This window comes from Amphiprion ocellaris, chromosome 1 (assembly GCF_022539595.1).
Source record: "Amphiprion ocellaris isolate individual 3 ecotype Okinawa chromosome 1, ASM2253959v1, whole genome shotgun sequence".
NCBI classification, from domain to species: Eukaryota; Metazoa; Chordata; class Actinopteri; family Pomacentridae; genus Amphiprion; species Amphiprion ocellaris.
The window spans coordinates 3,320,310-3,338,330 of NC_072766.1; the positions used below are offsets into that span (position 1 = coordinate 3,320,310).

The 18,021-nt window shown below is 38.9% G+C and overlaps 1 long non-coding RNA gene across 1 annotated transcript; it reads right to left on the bottom strand.

Annotated features, from left to right (window-relative positions):
- Positions 1-5,493: 5,493 nt before the first annotated feature.
- Positions 5,494-7,158, bottom strand: LOC129349512 (uncharacterized). Its single transcript, XR_008602546.1, has 2 exons — positions 6,862-7,158; positions 5,494-5,983 (listed from the first exon to the last, which is right to left on the bottom strand). It is a non-coding gene; the product is annotated as an uncharacterized LOC129349512 (long non-coding RNA).
- Between the last annotated feature and the right edge of the window lie 10,863 nt (positions 7,159-18,021).

Genomic DNA, 18,021 nt, shown 5'->3' on the forward strand with positions numbered 1-18,021 from the left:
ATCCTCTGGTAAATTAACAACCAGATACTGATTGGTCTCTCACCATATGGACTTCCGGAGATGATTAGATGATGATAAACTGTGACCCTACTGGTTGGGTTCTCCTCTGTTCTCATGTTTCTTACATGTTTGTCCCCTGACAGCCGGGTCCTAATGTTTTTTGAGCAACACACCATACTATGACGTTTTTACAATGATGGTTCTACTATGGAACCAGTTTGACATGTTCAGGTGTTCTTTGTGTGAAAACTCAGAGATTTCAGGTATCAGAAGGTGGTTTTCAACTTTCTTTGTTAACTTTCTGCTTCAACTTTAAACTAAATTTCCTTCACTAACCCAGCCCTCTGGACTTCCAGTAAGCTGTGTTCCTATTGGCTGTCCAGGTGGCTGCTTGGTGTTATCAGGAACACCTGAGCAGCTTGGTGTTATCAGGAACACCTGAGCAGCTCAGTGTCTTCCTGCTTTATTTAGCTGCAGACAAACATTTCCTCTGCTTCTTCACCACTGAACCGGGTTTGGCTCCATTGCTTTAGTTTGTTCTTTAGGCGTTGGCTTGCAGCTTCCAGCAGTAAAATCTCTTTAATGTGTTTCTTGGTGTGTTTTAGGGCTTTGTACTGGATAGTTGTCTTGGTAAATGTGGTTCTTTAGCCACAGTTAGCACATGGTGCTAATGTGTGCAGTGATTAGTGGATTTGGTGCAGCTGAGTTGTGTCTTTATCTTGGCTGTAGTGAGTCTTCAGAGGTTTTTGGTCAGACACATTCTGTATTCTTGTTTGTGAACCAACGTTGGTTGTCCAGAAGGTAAGAGTTCCTGTCCTGATTCTCTGTTCTCAGAGGTTCTCTGGTAGGCTGCAGGAGACTTTAGCGTTTGGGTTGTGCTAGTTTGGTTTTATGGTTTCATTTGGACGACTATCTTGAGGCCCCTCCATGTGGTTTAGTGAGGTTTTCTGGAACAGTTCTACAAAGCAACCTGCAGCAGAAGAGACTTTGAGAGTTTTTAGGAAGTTCTGGAGACCAGACTTTAGAGCAGCAGAAACATTTGTCAGCAGTTTGAGCAGGAGAAGGTGAGCTTCAGAGTAGAAATGAGAAGGAAACCTTCTTGACCCGTGTGGTGAGGTCCTGTACCAAGAGTTTGAGCAGGTTGTGAAGAGTCTGTAGTTCTTTGGTCTGAAAGCACAAGAAGAGTCGACTCATTAAAGGAGAAAACAGGAGATATTGTTGGTTCTTCTGTCGCTCTGCAGTTTCCAGTTTCCTTAGACTGAATATCAAGTTTATATTTTAAATGATTTCCCATGTGAGCCCAAGAAGACTTCAATAAACTCCCTCCATCCCCTGGACACAACATATTTTATTACCATGTTAAATCTTTTTTTTTTTTTTTTTGAGTTTTAATCATAGTTTTAGCATAGTTTTTTCTCTTTGCTTGTTTAGTTTTGTCATCTGTGTGAAAGGTGCTAAACAAATAAAGTTGAATTGATAAACTGAATAATTGACTAACTCATGATTGTGACAACAGAAGTATTTTCATTGTGATTTAAGGGTTTGTTTCATTTTTAAGGTTGGGGTTAAAATCTTGACAGAAAAAAAATTAAAGAAATAAACTACAGTAAAAAAGCAATTAAATCAAAGGAAAAAACATTTAATATAATAAAACTTTTAAAAAGAAAATTAAACATTAAATACAATTAAATTATATTAGACAAAATATTTAATTAGATAATTAAACGGAAGATACAAAGCATGTAATTATGAAATTAAACAAAAATTTTTAAACAAAAATATTAAACATTAAAGATGAAATATTTTAGATAATTAAACATTTAAAAAATACAATTAAACAAGAATATTACACATTTAGAAAAATACAAAACATTTAATTAGATTATTAAACCTTTAAAAGTCAAAACATTTAATTAAAAAATTAAATGTTTAATTAGAAAATTAAATCTTAAAGACAATAAAACTTTAAATAGGAATTAAACAGAAAATACAATGAAGCATTAAAAAAGAAAATTAAACATTAAAAGGTGGTAAAACATTTAAAAAGAAAAACCTTAAAGATTTAATCGAAAAATTAAACATTGGGAAAGAAAAGGAAATTTTTCAAACAAGCCGATAAAACATTTGAAAAAACAACAATTAAACATTAAAAAGACAAAACATTTCGAAATCAGATCAGACATTAGAACAGAATAAAAGGTGAGAAAAGAGCAAAACTAAACATTTAAGAAGAATCAAACTAAAGATAAAACATTTGAAAAGACACCAGTTAAACTTTAGAAGATCAAATTAAACAGAAGAAACAATAAAATGATCAAAAGAGCAAAAACAGATAAAGGCTTAAAGTGTTTTCTAGTCTGAAATGAAAACATCAAGTTGTTTCTTCAAACATTTCCTCTTTCTATGTTCTTGGTTTGATTGTGGACAGATTTACTAAGAACTCATTTCAGAAAACTGCTTTCCAGATAAAGTCTACTAGTAGTTGAAGGCATTGATCAAACTAATGTTACCTTCTGATCTCCACAAACTTTACTGTTCAGTGAAGAGAATCAAAGTTTGTTGAGGATTTCTAAAAAACCCACAGGTGAAGGTCTGAGAAGAACTCAGATGGATGGTCTAAATGTGAAATCAAGACTCATGGTCACAAGTTTTAAGGCTTCTGTTAACCAGAAAGTTCAAACTAACAGAGAAGTACTGAGAAACTTTTAAAATTTCAGTCCTCAGACTGTCTGAAGGTTCAAACTAACAGAGAACTACTCAGAACTTTTAAGATTTCAGTCCTCAGACTGTCTGAAGGTTCAAACTAACAGAGAACTACTCAGAACTTAGAGATTTCAGTCCTTGCTGTCGAAAGGTTCAAACTAACAGAGAACTACTCAGGAACTTAGACGATATCAGTCCTTGGACTGTCTGAAAGTTAAATCTAACAGAGAACTACTGTTGGACTTAGAAAATTTCACCCCTCAGACTGTCTGAAAGCTCAGGTCCTGAGGACTCAGGAGGTCTGGAGGCTTTGGAAAGTCTTGGAACTGAGGGTTCCACCCTCCAGCACAAAGGCTGAAGTCCAACCTCCTGAGAAAAATGGTCGAGACAAGACTCAAATTAAAAAAAAACTCGAAAATGACAAAAAGTAGATGACAAATGCGCAAAAAAAAGAAGAATTAGTATCTGAGCGAATAGCTCAGGGGATAAGAAGAGTGACTACCAAGTGGAAGGTCGCAGGTTCAAGACCCACCACCGGCCTTTTTCTTTCTTTGTCTTTGTCAGAATTTTGAGAAAATTTAAGAAGTGTCTGGTCTTGAACCAGCGACCTGCAGCTCCATAGGCAAATCCTTAACTCACTGAGCTACAGATCAGATGAAAAGAAATAAATTCGTCGTCCCTTTGGCATCGTAGTTCCTGAAGTGACCACATGGGTGGTGCCAAGGCGGAGTCTGGGTGGAGTCAGGGCGGAGAGTAGGCGGGGAGGTGGGTGGCGGCCTCCCCCCTCTACTCCCCCACCGCCCACCACACCTTCCCCCGCCCGACGAGTTCTTCGAGTCTCCACGAGTTCTTCGAGTCTCGACGAGTTCTTCGAGTCTCAACGGGTTTTCCCCGAGTTTCTGGAGTTTCCACCAGGTCGGAGGCAGAACAAGTTGTCATGAAGAGATGTTGAAGTCGGCCAGGATGGACTGACTTTTTACAGCGACTAGAAGGAAGACGACTAGAAGAGCAGGTCTTTAACCACATCCATAAAATCCATGGAGTCACTCCAGAGAAATGAAGGGAGGTCAACTTTTATCAACCTCCATACAGATGTTCAACTTGATATCTTTACTTTGACATTTTTAGCACCACAAACCTTTAGTATCACACTTTATTATCCTTTATTAGGACTTTAATGGAATCCACCAGCAGATTTAGTTTTTGTTGACAAACTTTATTCTTGTCGTCGTGGGACTGCAGTATTTAAAACTGTTCCTTCTATTTGACCTCATGTTTATTAGTTTTAGTGGAGAAAGTTTGAATTGTCAATTAGTCTCTTAAAAACTAAATAAAAAAATTGGATTAGTCAAGAGGTTTAAATTTCTTACTTTGTCATATTTTAAATATGACAAAAAATATAAAAATAAAGCATCTTGAGACAATTTGACCTGTAATTGGCATTATATAAATAAAATTGAATTAAAATTGTATGTATCTTGTAATGTTGGAGTAATTCAGCCATATATGTTAGAAAACACATTTTCTTTGTCCATTAATCTGTCATTTTCTCCAGTAATTCATTTCTTGTTTTGGTTTATAAAATGTCAAGCCCAAATATATTCAGTTTACTGTCATAAAAACCAAAAAGATTTATATTCATGATGCAGGAATCAGGCAGTTTTTCACTTTTTATCTCAGTTTAGTCAGAAAGATAGTTGATAATGTGTGAATTGTTGCAGCTTGTGAGCCGTAGAAGGTTTTAATTTTTGGGGCCGAGTGTCAAAAAACATTTAGAAACCAACATCAACAGAACACTCAACAAAGATTTGAACATCATTAAAGGGAAATCCAACTTTTGCATGACAATGTCTAATTAAAGGACATTTATTTCCAACGTAAATGTGTGATATTCATCCTCTGGAGCTTTCTCTTCACATCGTCTTCCACCTGGACTGGTTTGGTCGGGAGCATGTGCAACAAACATTTGAAAAACTGCACTTTAACATCAATGAATGACACTGAAGTTTAATCTCTACATAAATGAGACTGAGTCTGGATGTGCTGCTCTGTCATTAACTCTTAAGTTTAGGGAAAGTTAAAACAAAAGAGGACAGTTTAGATAAGACTTGAGAATGAGCTTATTTTGAACAAACATCTCAGACTTTCTGAGCTTCAGCACCTCTAGCAAGATATTTTAACATCAAGCAACTCAAGAGATCCAGAAATTGGAGAGAGTTAGCTTTAGCTGAGCCAAAGAACATGTGGGACGCTAACCTAGCAAACATTTCAGACTTTCCTCTGTGAATTCTGAGAAATAATTTCCTATTTATTGACAGAGCTACACATCTTAACTCAGTCTCATTAAAACAGACTCTAATTCAGTGTTATCCATCCATATTAAAGTGCAGTTACCCAAAATGTTTGTTGCATGAGCTCCAACAAAACCTGTCCAGGTAGAAGGCCACTTTGACAAACAGGAAGTGGATGATTCCAAGCAGATTTATAGAAGGGGGAACCGGACTGTACTAAGTGTGGTCGAGTATAGAGGGGTGTTTTGTGGGTTTTTAAGGCTGATAATGATTATTAGTGAGACATTTGGAGTAGATATTCATTTGCAGTAAATGAAAGTATTTAAAATCTTGAGTTAAACTTCGAAGAACACAAACTAACAGAAAACTTTGTTGATACGTTTTTTTTTTGTTTACAGATGTTAAGTTAAAGGAGTTTTATTCGTTACGTATAACCAATCAAATCACTCCAGAAGACAGAGCGACCACAGGTAGATTAAGGTTCAGAGCCAAAGTAGCACCATTTTTAAATGTATTTATTACCGTAAATCAGTAAAAAATAAAATACTGATAATCAGTAAATCAGTCAGCCCACAATTACTACAATTCTACAATGTATGTCTCTTTGACTTGTTATTTGTACAATATACGATGTATATGATGGTGTTTTTTCATACCAAAGGCTATACTATGATGTTTTCTAAGAGACATATGATGCTACTCTGCTTGTTCTGGCCCTGCACTCCTCCTCTGTTGTTTTCTGGATTGTACTCAGCTGCATGCCTTCGTCCACCCGGCCTCCGTTGACTTGTCCCGCCTGCCGTCTCTGGAGCTGAAGCTGGATTGGAACAGACCAAAGTACAGTCCAATCACGATACCAGCTGCCTCTCAAAAGGCTCCTTCATCTGGCAGGTGGCAGCACTTCTTCTGAGGGGAAGCTGAGCTGGCCCGGCAGAACTTTGGAGATGTGTTCCAGTGGTTGGTGGATGTGTGGGGAGATAGAGAGGGACCTTTGAATTGTTCAGAAAGGAAAACAGGGAACCCATTGGTAGTTTTAGTTTAGGGTGCTACTGTGGTGTGTTTTTGGGTTTTAAGAGGTGAACAGGAAGAGTTTTTTTTTCCTATTGATTATCTTTTACTTTGTTCCTGGTTGGAATGCCCATCAATGTCAACGTGAAGTTCACTTTTAGTTCTGTTTATTTATTTTTATTTTACTAACACCCATTTGTTTTTAAACCCCCTCACATGTTGTGTTGTTGTAAACTTACTCTTTCGAATAAATTCTCATCTAACCCTCTGGAAACCAGCGTTTGGACTGTTTTTGCATTGCTCCTCACGTACTGACAGCTGTGGACTAAAGGCTATACTGTGACATTTTTAGAGCGACATGCTATACTGTGATGTTTGTTGGGCGACACACTATACTATAGGCTTTTTTAACTGACATATTACTGTGACTTTTTTTGGGTTTTTTTTAGCAACATATAATTTTTTCGACATTTTAACATTTTTTAGATGACATATTATACTCTGATGTTTTCTTGAATTACATACTATTTTGACAATATACTGCACTATGACATTTTTTGAACCACATATCATACATGACAATTTTAGGCAACATCCTATCATTTTGCACTTTTTGAACCACATAATAATCTATGTTTTTTTTTTTCTTGCCAACATGCTGTACTATGAACTACAGGCCATACTATGTTATTCTTGAGTAAAGCATACTATACTTTGACATTTTCTGAACTACATCCTATACTATGGCGTTATACACAGAGTGCTTTGGTTACATGTTGATTTATAATCTAGATTTTTTTCTGTTTTGTTTTTTGACAGGATTACCACAGATCTGACTGTGAACACCGTTGACACCCACCTCAGGGAGACGCTGCCTAAGATCTCAAGGCTGATTGGTCGTGGTCTTTCTGGCACGTACTCTTCCAAGATGAGCCGGGAAGTTTAACACTGATGGAATGACACTAGGTATAAGCCGACAAACTTCCAATTCCTCCTCAACCCATAGTCTCTGGGAAACCTACATGGAGTAAGAAAAGCAGACAGAGAAGTAATTAAGTCTGTACACAACATATTAAAAAGAAATCATGCTAATAAATTAAGTACAAAGAACCGAATTCGCCAATATACTGGAGACCAGAGCTATTTAATTTGATAAGTATAATCTTGTTTAGTAACCTTTCAATTATTTGAGAGCAGTCCTAAAGAACTGCCTGTAATCCCAATCATAAAATGGGTTTGGAGGAAGAACATAGATGGTAATCTGGATATACATGAGTTGGGCTTTATAACTACTATTGGTAGTATTGGTGGTAGTAATAGCAATATGACTACTACTAGTAGTATTGCTAGTACATTAACTGTTGCTGATACTGGCACTGCTACTACAACTTGTAATACTATTACAAATGCTGATACTACTTCTACGACTCTAACAGCTGTTTATACTACTACTGCTGCTTGTACATTTAGTATTACTACTACTGCTTGTACAACTATACTACAGCTACTATTAATCGTCTGGTATTTGCTTGTCAAGCTGCTAGCTCGCCTTAGCGTTTTGCTCGTGGCTAACTAGTTAGCTCTCATAGACTGGAAGCTCTCAACAAGATTTAATAATGAAAAAAGAGCCAAAAACTATTCTTACCTATGAAAAGTCATTCCAAGTTTCCTTGTCTCAATCGTACGACGTAGTGTCTAACTGTATGCAGCACAGTGAGCCGGCATACTTGTTTCCGTTTTCACGCCGTCTACATCAACAGAATGCACTGAAACTTTTCCCCCACTAGCTTAGCCTCGCTGTAGCACGCAGCTCAAAGGGGCGTGTCCTATCTACTCATTCATATCTATGAGAACAACGATGGCTGCACATAAGGACGTCTGACGTAGATTAGCTGCGTAAATACCATTATATACAGTCTATGGTAAATACGTATGTGAATCGCATCATTGGCTGCAGCAGCCAGTCACCGGTCACTCACTGACTCACATTGAAAAATAGCACAGAATGAATTGTTACGTGTTTATTTTATTTACAATTTTGGTTGGATTTTTTTTTCTGTGCGCAGCAGTTTTTCTGTGCGCTGAGACCGTGTTAGCAGTGCGCAATTGCGCACGCGCGCAGCTTAGAGGGAACAGTGGTTATAGTAGTATGTTGTTTTTTCACTTATTTTTTCTGGCACCCTTTGCTGCTGGATTTTCAGTTATTTTTACAAAATTAGTTTTGTAAAGTATATTATTTGAGTATGTGTGTATCTGTGGACTTATGTTTTGTAACCTCTGTATTGTCATCCTCAAATTATTTGCTTATTACTGAAGTGCACTAATTGCACATGACAATCTGGTTTATAGTTCTGGGGAAAACTACTCAGTGTGTGATCACAGTTGTTTAACGTCATCTCTGGAGGAAATGAGTCAAATCCAAGGCTGGTACTCATGTGGCAGTGTGTAAGTAATGACTGTTTAGATTTAGAGACATCAAATTTACGGCAAGATACAAAAAATGTGAATATGCTTTGAGCTCTTTTATCTAACGTCGTGATGATGACAGACTCCATGAATTCCCAATCTTCTCTGTTCCAATTGTTCCAATTTCCTCTTGTACTCCCGGGCACCCTCTCTTCTCTCATGGTGCTGAGTTCGACCCGCTTACTGCTGTTTTCGCTCGGCCAATCACATCGCTCGCTCGTTCCAATCTCTGCTGTCGAGTTTTTGGCGCCCAATCGGATAGCCCGCTTGTTCCAATTAGGTCACGTGACCGCAGGACTTCCCAAGCACCATTGCGGCAGTTCAAATCGGCCCGCTGACGCCGCTCTAAGTGTTTAAACGCATTTATTTCTCTCATTTTAGGGAAATAACTGCGCGGAATTAAAGTTTCTGACAGACAACAGTCAGGCTGACTTTACTGTTGTGTGTTTTTAATCCGCTGTGGTGAATTAGTTGTGTAAAGATGTCAAATAATGTCGCGAATAACAGTGGAGTTATTAAATTAATATTGATTACAGTTTTATTCATGTACCAACGTATAATAATATACATACACACTGTGTTGTTTAAACCAGATGCATTAAAGCTGTTAAACGCTTTAATTTAGCTTCTATTTACATGTTAATGCACCACATGACACTAATATTATTATTAATATTAATAATTGGAGACTTTCTGATCAGGATCAGTTCATGTGCAGTTAAAAACCTGATCACTGATCAATACATCTGCCTTCTTCTGCTTTAATTAACCTGCCGGTGTAAAAAATATGCTGCACTTTATTATTGTGACTGATTTTATGTGTATTTATTATGAAGCACTTAAAGCAGATGTTCTGCTGGGTTCCCAAACCGTCAGAACATCCAGAAATCACTGATGCATCCAAAAGAAAACTGCATCTTCAGTGTTCCTGTTGGTTTATCTGCATCACTCTGAGGACGTCTGAACCTCAGCAGCTCAGTAAAACACATTAACACAGAGGTCAGAGGTCAACCTGATCATCAGGATCTATCAGCTGGAACATGAGGTCTGAAGGTCGGTGTAGAACATGATGGACAGGTCCTAGTTGTGGTTCCAGCAGGAATAAGTCTAAAACACAGCATGAAATACACCAATAGAAGAAAGAAATGAATCAAATCACAATCAGAATCAGCTTTATTGGCCCACTTTTTACACATAAATGAGAAATGTGACTCTGGTGAGTCTCTGCTCTGAGTGCAGCAATCAGGGAAAGAAGCAAAGAACTAAAATTAGTAAAGAAAAAAACAGGAACAATAAAAATAACACCAATATAAGAACACATAAACAGCAGCATTTACAGTGTGTGTGTAAAGTGGCTTACTGAGGGAGGAGTGGTACATGTAAAGTAGTATTATTAGTACTGGTAGTAGTATTAGTTGTAGTGATTAATAGTACTGGTAGCAGTATTATTAGTCGTGAAAGCAAATGATAAATAAGTATTATAACTGAGGAGAAGATGATGACATCAGTCAGACTGTATAAATGTAAAAGTTAAATTCCTGACATGGAATAAGAGTTCTATTACAAGCTGATGTTCACTGAGATGCACATGGAATCTAGAGGTTCTGGTTCTGGTTCTGATGCTCCACAGCTTCCTGGAGGGAAACAGTCTGTTAGTAGAGTTATAGAAGTAAATCAGAGTACATGTATCCTAGTACACACACAGAGTGTACATTACTACACACACAGAGTGCACATTACTGTACACACAGAGTGTACATTACTACACACACAGAGTGCACATTACTGTACACACAGAGTGCACATTACTGTACACACAGAGTGTACATTACTACACACACAGAGTGCACATTACTGTACACACAGAGTGTACATTACTGTACACACAGAGTGTACATTACTACACAGAGTGTACATTACTACACATATAGAGTGCCTATTACTAGACACACAAAGTGCACAAGTATATTACTACACACACAGAGTGTACATTACTACACACAGAGTGCATAAGTATATTACTACACACATAGAGTCGCTGATCGCCCCCCCCCCCCCCCCCGGCTTTTCCCTCCTCCCCCCACCGAGAAGATTGACAACCTGCCTTGCGCAGCATTGTTTTCCTTTTTCTCCAGGAGAATCCCAAAGTGTTACCAGGCCAGATAAGATATTTAACCCCTCCACTGAGTTCCTGGTTCTACCCTGACTACTAAGCTGCATCCTAATCAGATGCCTGAACCACCTCAGCTGGTTCCTATCAACATAGCAACTCTACATTGACCTCATCACCCTATATCTCTACAGTCACCATCCAGAGCTCATCAGTGTAGTTGAGGACTGGAATATAGATTGACTGATAAATTGAGAGCTTTATCTTCTTGCTTTGCTCATTCATCATTGCGACAGTCCAATACAATGCTCGGATTACTGCGAACGCTGTACCAATCCATTTCCATTTTCCCTTCACTTGGGGCATCGACTCACCATCAACCCAGAGGGAGCAATCCAACAGTTTTCAGACTGATTCCTTATGTTTGTTGTGAATTAAATCTCTGAATCCATGGTTTTCGAGACTGTCACTGGTACTCCGTAGGTTCAAAAAGGAAATGTTCAATCATGGTGTTGACTGCTTATTTTGCTCAAGAACCACGACATGGATGTGCTAACATGGAAAGAAAGTATTTATTTTCACTGGAGATGAGCTTTAAAAAAAGTCATTAACGTTTTATATTCATCCATCCTTCTGTCCATTAGCTACTTCTACATCCATCCATACCTGTCCTGTGGAGGATCGTAAAGGGATGGAACCGACAGAACAAGAGGCAGGATACACCATGACTAACATGCACAGTGACACTCACGTCTGAAGCCAGTTTAGTCCAATCTCTGGACTGTGGAAGGAAGCTGGCATGCACAGGAAAACTTTAGGACTCCATACAGAAAGGCCACAGTCCTGGAGCTCTCCTGCTAACCACTGCACTACTGTGCTGCCCCTCATTCTCTATCTTGCTTGTTTAATCTGTACAAAAACCTGCACAACCACAACATGATGTTTTACATGTTGGTTTTTGCAAGGACTGAATGAGCAAACTGTCTCCTGGCTGCTGGGTTCATATTTACCAGACAGATGTAAGTATGGTATCCACTTCCTCTTCAAAGTTTTCCAAAATATCCCAAAAGTATTAACTTTACTGATGAGGTAACCCCCCTACAAGATGTATTATGTATAAATACTGTTCAATAAATGTTTGTTTTTCTAGTTTAGGATGTTTTATTGCAATCATTGATGCAGCTGTAATCACTGATGTCGATTCAACATTGTTTTTGTTTTCTGTGTTGCTTTATTGCATTGAATCTTAAGATGTTCATGTTATTTTAGTCAACTTCGGTATCTACTGCTAGTTGCAGCTTCACATATAGACACGAGTAGTACATTTTCATCTATCTCTCATCAGAAGGTGAATGAATTACTCCTTTGTGTACTTTAGGTAAAGGTACTTTTAGTTACTGTTATGGCCACAGGTAATTGTGTGTCATCTTGTTTCTGGGATGGATTCCTTTTGGACCTTTGTGTGGGGAGATGTCTTGTGTGGGTCCAGCTGTGGCTAGTTTCAGAGCCTCTCCAGAACCTAGCTGCCAGCCATCTCAACTGATGACTCCAGAGTAGATGACCTGTACTCCAGCCTTGTTCTCCCCGCCTCCCGACCTGTCTGATTGTACCACCACCCAGTTCCCTTCCACCTTCAGCCAACCGGGCGCAGCCATTACCACACCTGGACAGTACAGATCTGCAACCAAACTGTCAGTCTTGATGGCTGGTTTTAATGTAACCAGTTTACCCTGGTATCTCTTTGTGACTTGTTTGTATTCTGATTTGGTCTGTTGGTTGCATAGCCACTGAAGGGTGACGACGGACATTTAGAGCTTCTGTTGGTGGCTGCTAATTCGCTGTGGAACCTCCAGTCTGTTAGCAGTCCACCGGCTTCGGGAGGAGGCTATTTTATCACTTGAATCTTCGTGTATTGCGTGTTAAATATCTGTGTTTAGACGCACCGGTTTTGTTAAGTCAGTTCTGTGCACTATTCACTCGTTTATTAGTTTCTGTTACTTGTGGTGGGTGTTGCTACTCTGTTTAAGTTTGGCTGGGGAGTTTAGTTGTTTTGTTTGTGTTGGTTTTATTTTGTTCTTTGGTCTGGCAATGCTCACCAGTCTTGTTTTGCTTTGTTTGATCACTTTTACGTTGAATTTACCACTGAGCAATAAATTGCTTTTCCCGAATTAATAACATCTGGTGAATTATGTTGCATCCAGCTGACCCTAGAGGTTAGATTGTAATGGTTACTCTACAGCTGACAGAAGACTGCAACAGAAGCCTGCCGATACCCAGTGTAGAGAGTTTCTTCTTCCCAAATCCATGTGAGCTGCCTCTGACTCCCTTCAACGCACCCCAAACCACTTTGCATTATAGCACTCAGCATTTCACCCTCATCTCAGCTCCCGCCCAGGTCACGCTTCTGCTGCAGAGGTTGATCTCAGCTATGCTTAGAGAGAGAACTGAGGCTCCGAGTGGACCAGGGAGAGGCCGTCTTACTGTCAAAACAACCACTCCGATCAACGGTGGCCACTGCTGCCCTCTCTGCCTCTCCCCCACACTCTCTCATTCCTCTGCTCCAGACCTTTTATCCTCCAGACCTTTGTCTTTTCTGCCAACATCCCTCACTTCTCTACATACATTCTCTGTACAGTAACTCCTCTGCTCTTATCTTACAACAAGCGTAATATTAAGTTCTCACTTGTGCTCACGTTTACCAAACATACTCACCAGTACTTCAGTTACTGTATTGCTTCCATTATTATGGAGCAGTCAAAATAATGTTTAAGTGACATGATAATAATAATGGAAGCGAGCACAAGATATTAGATGAGTTTTTACAAGAACTGTGACTGAGAAAAGAGCAGATAGAAGGAAATATTGAGTAGAAAAGGGAGGTGTGGAAATGATCTGACTGTAACCATGAGATTTATTGACTAAAAATCATGTCAACAATCTAAATAGCTGTATGGATTAACTGCTTTTTGGTTAATCCAGTTTAGAATGAACAAATCTTGAAAGAATCTTGTCTGACATTTGCTCGGCATAGTTTCAGTAACACAGGTGATGCTCGGTCACGATATTTTTAAACTTTGTGCCATGGCAGTAAATGAAATATTGTACACTGTAAAAAGAAATTGTAGTTTTACAATTTTTTCCCATACTTTTGAATACATAAACATACCAAAATTATAAACAGACTGAAAGAAATTGACACATTTAATGGAAACTTAAATTAGAAATCCTTAACTGGAAATAACTGCATTTAAATTTTTGATAAAATGCTTTTTTTTTTTAAATGTTTGAAGACTGTTAAGATACATTTACACATTTATCATAATTTCAGAAATGTTCCTTTTTTGTTAAATAGATGAAACTGTTATATTCAAGTTTAATGCAATAAATGTATTTTAAAAATTAAATACATTTAATGGCAATTAACAAAACAAGAAGTATTTGTACAGTAATTTTATATATCTTTGTTAAATAAGAGCTATCTTGTACAATTACAGTTTTCATAACAGAAATGTTAATAAAACGTGTCTTCATTCACAATATTGTCAAATTATTACTGCATTTTTTTTGTCCTTTAAAGTGTATACACAATGAAACATGCATTTTGCTATTTTTACACAAACAATAAGGTGATCAAACTGTTACCTTGAATCAGGAGAGAGTATTGAATCAATAACGTGACAGAACATAAACATTTAGGTCTGATCAGTAAAGTCCTGTGTCATCAGCAGAGAAAAATCTAGACTAGCTCCATCCTTATGTCCGGATCCCTCCAGTATCTGCTCTAATCAGCAGCAAATGCAAACACCTGAGCAGAGGCTGCCTCACCTGCCACCAATCAACACTCCTCTCAATAAAACTCTGGCTCAGACCTCCCTCTCTGCCAGATTGTCTAACTCAACTCATGCCTTGGCTGGTTTAATTGCCTTTACCTCCATCTTCTGCCTGGAAAATACATCGGACTGTGCTACTTGTTTCTGCCACCACACTGCAACACTCTGATCCTGATCCTCATGGACTCCTGCTTGCCTCCTTTCCAGCTCTGATCTCCCAGTTATGTTTTCTTAGTCTTTAGTGTTGAATTTGTCGATCTTTCATTCCTAATTCCGTCTATTCTTGTGTTTCTGTTTAGTGTAATTGCTGTAGCCTTGCTATGCTTAGTTTTGTTCAGCTTTAGCCTTTATTTGCAGTTCAGCTGGTTATGTCTCGTGTCTTAGTTCCATGTATTTTGTGTGTTTCCTATGTCTCCCTTTTGAGTTTCACATCTTGGTTTTCGGTGTTCAGTTTCTGTTATTAGCTTGGTTTGCTTAGTTACTTGTTTGCTGAAGCTCACTCTATTGCCTTGTTTAGTTTGATCTGATTCTGACCCCTGCATGTAGCTGTGCACCTGCTAATTTTCAACATTTAAACACCTTTTTACACTTAGTCTCTGGTTTGCTAGATAAAACGTACAAGTTTTTTCCCTGATCATGCAGCCAGCAGGAAGTTGAGTTGCAGAGTGAGTGAGGGCCAGCACAAAAAAAAAAAGTCCGAACAATGTTTTAAAGGTATGAAAGCAGGTCTCTATAAAGCCCAAACTAAAGCATCAGCATTTTAAAATGTATACAAAAGGTCACTGGCAGGCAGGAAATTGGAGTTTACAAAGGGAGTGAAATGGTAAAACTCATGAAACTGAAGATCAGGGCAGCCTCAAATGTTTTGGTGCACTTGAGGGTTCACGGGGCGTATTTAGGGAAGAATCCCAAATAGGACCTGACTAAAGTAAAATTAAAGATGCTCTGTGAAGACACTGTTCGGAAAGAAGAGGAAACCTGCAGGATTGCACGGTGGTTGCTGCCTGACAGTCGGTTGTCTCCAGGCGGACAGAGATTCTTGGCAGTTTGTTCAGGCGTAAACGTGGCTGTGTCAGCAGTGATGGAGAGGCCTTGGAGAGGGCAGGACTTTCCAGGGTAAAGCCAACGAGGAAGAAGCTGTGCAGCGTTGTTGAAACTAAGTCTGAGGAGGTGGGCAGACATCCAAATGGAGACGTCAGCGAGGCTAGTGGAGATGCGTGCCTCAACCTGAGTGTCAGAGGATGGAAAGGAAAAATTGGGGAAGTCGAGTTAATGGTGTGTATATATATATTATCCCTGATGAAATAATACAGAAAGTCAGGCGCCTGTTAGAGCAGCCAAGGCAAGGCACCCTTTTCATTTTCTACAAAAGAGGTGAAAAAATAGGCTGAAGTTTGCAATTTACAATTTAATAATTAGTCTCACCCTTGTTTTGCCGAAATTTTGCAGTGATTATGTTTCATATAACCTTCATCTTCGTCAAAACTATTAAACCCAACATGCAAAATCAGCACTTAATCTGATGAATAACTGCAGCAGGTTGGGATGTGTGTGAGAGGAGACTGCAGACTGGGAAGAGGGAAGGAAAAAAAGCCAAAATATTTAGCGTCAAGAGGCTTGTCTTGGTTTTACAGTGATGGCAAACGTGAGAGAAGAAGCTGGGCTGAATCTATATTTGCTGGGTGTGGCTGCAGACGTGAAGCAGTGAGTGTGAAAACTATCGCTGCACTGGACAAAATTCCTCAAATCATACAGTATGCACAGGGTAAATATTCACAGGACATATGCTACATCCGGAGAAATAAAGCTGGTTTCATTTTGGGTTCTCTGGGATAAAAAATTGGGATATTGTGAACTAAAGTGTGTCTATTTAGAAGTAAATGACTGGAAAACACTGAAGAATGCCTGGAAATTCCACATTTAGGTACCACTTCCTACAATATGGGACCTCTCTGGTCATTGATTAAACCCTTAAAAGCTCACCTCTGTAGTTGCATACTTAGAGTTTGTCTTGAAGAAAAAAAATCCCTTCCTGCTTTACAATGGCTTAACTATAACTGGGGATGTCCCAAGTCTGGCCTTGAGATTGAGTTTAGCACCAATTACTGCATTTTAGTTTAGAAAATGAAGCCTGGTTATTTGTTCTCCCACAGATAACTGAAAAAATCCAAAATAATTGCCGTTTTATAAGAGCACTGTCCTATTTGTCACTGTGCCCTGACTGGAAAGCATGAAGTTGCAGGAAAGACTTTGTCATAGTGCTCCTTTACTACTATAGTGGGAACAGTTGTTCAGGCAGATTTTGTATTTCCTGACAGCTCTTGAACACACCACCAGTTAGGTTGACTCCGCCCATGGACACGCCTCAGTGTGTATTTAAAGCTCCTGTGGCATCATGGCTGCCTTTAGTTTCTGCTTCCTTGTTGCCATGTGGGCTCCTCTGTGCGTCACAAGGTGTATTCTTTCATATGCACATGATGATTAAACTGCATTTGTTTGACAGTCTGACCCGGTTTGTCTCATTTTGGTGTCTGTTTGGCGGAAGTTTGTCTTCCGTCTCATAATATGGATGCTGCTGATCCCCAAGGTAAGGCTTATTTTGGGCAGCCGTTAACAAGGCTGTGATGGTTAAAGTTGATCTGTTATTACGTTTTAAATCTGTTAATGTGTTTTTGTTGTACTGTAGGTTTTTATTGACTGCTGTTTTTCCTTTGTTTGTCTTAGCTTTGCTGTGTTAGCCTTTGTTCTGGATTTTAGATTGAGCCAGTGGCTTCATTGGCACTGGTTGTCTTTAGTGGAGCTGGTTGCTGGCTGGTGGTGGAGGTTTGGCACTCTAATGTGGTGGTAAGAGCACTGGGGCAGCTTATCTTAGACCAGTTTGTATTGGTGATTTGTGGCAGTTCTGGAACACTGTTAAGTAATTGACTACCTCCTCCCCTGCTGGCTTCTGCCCACTTTCCTCTCCCTGTGCTAAATTTATTGTGCTGGAAGTGCATCTTTTAAGAATAATTTCACTGTTAAGAAGAATTAAATTAATGTAATGTTTGTTCATTTTCATAGTTTTTTTTTTAAATTTTGTATTTGTTTCAGGATACCCTCGCTACAGGAACATCCAGCATTTAACCGATTATTCAATCAGTTATCCAATAAATGTAATTTCTTCTGATCTGAACCATGTCTCTGTCTTCTCTCTATTAACAAACTTGTGTGACCGGTGTGTGACTAAGGTGGTAGTCCAGATTTAATAGAATAGTTCCTGGGATGAGAATCCTTTGATGACAGCTTTGGGTTTGCTAAATTCTAATACAACTCCACCCAGCTCCCTCCTCTGTGTGTCCTTTTTTTTGGTCACTACAGTATTAAACAAGAAAAGCAGTCAGAGAGCAATACTCCGCTAAGGCTGCTCAGTCGTATCATTTGTGGAGCAACCAGGAACTACATCTAATTTACAATACTTGAAGTGTGTATTGTCTAGGAAAATGGCGTTGGGTAGCAAATCGAATCAGAGCAAAAACTTGTTTGGGACATCTCTGGATGCAGTTGTACAGAATTTCTTCCTTTATAGAATGTGCTGCTCTATGAAGTTCCTACCTCTCTTTAGTCCCAACCCTTC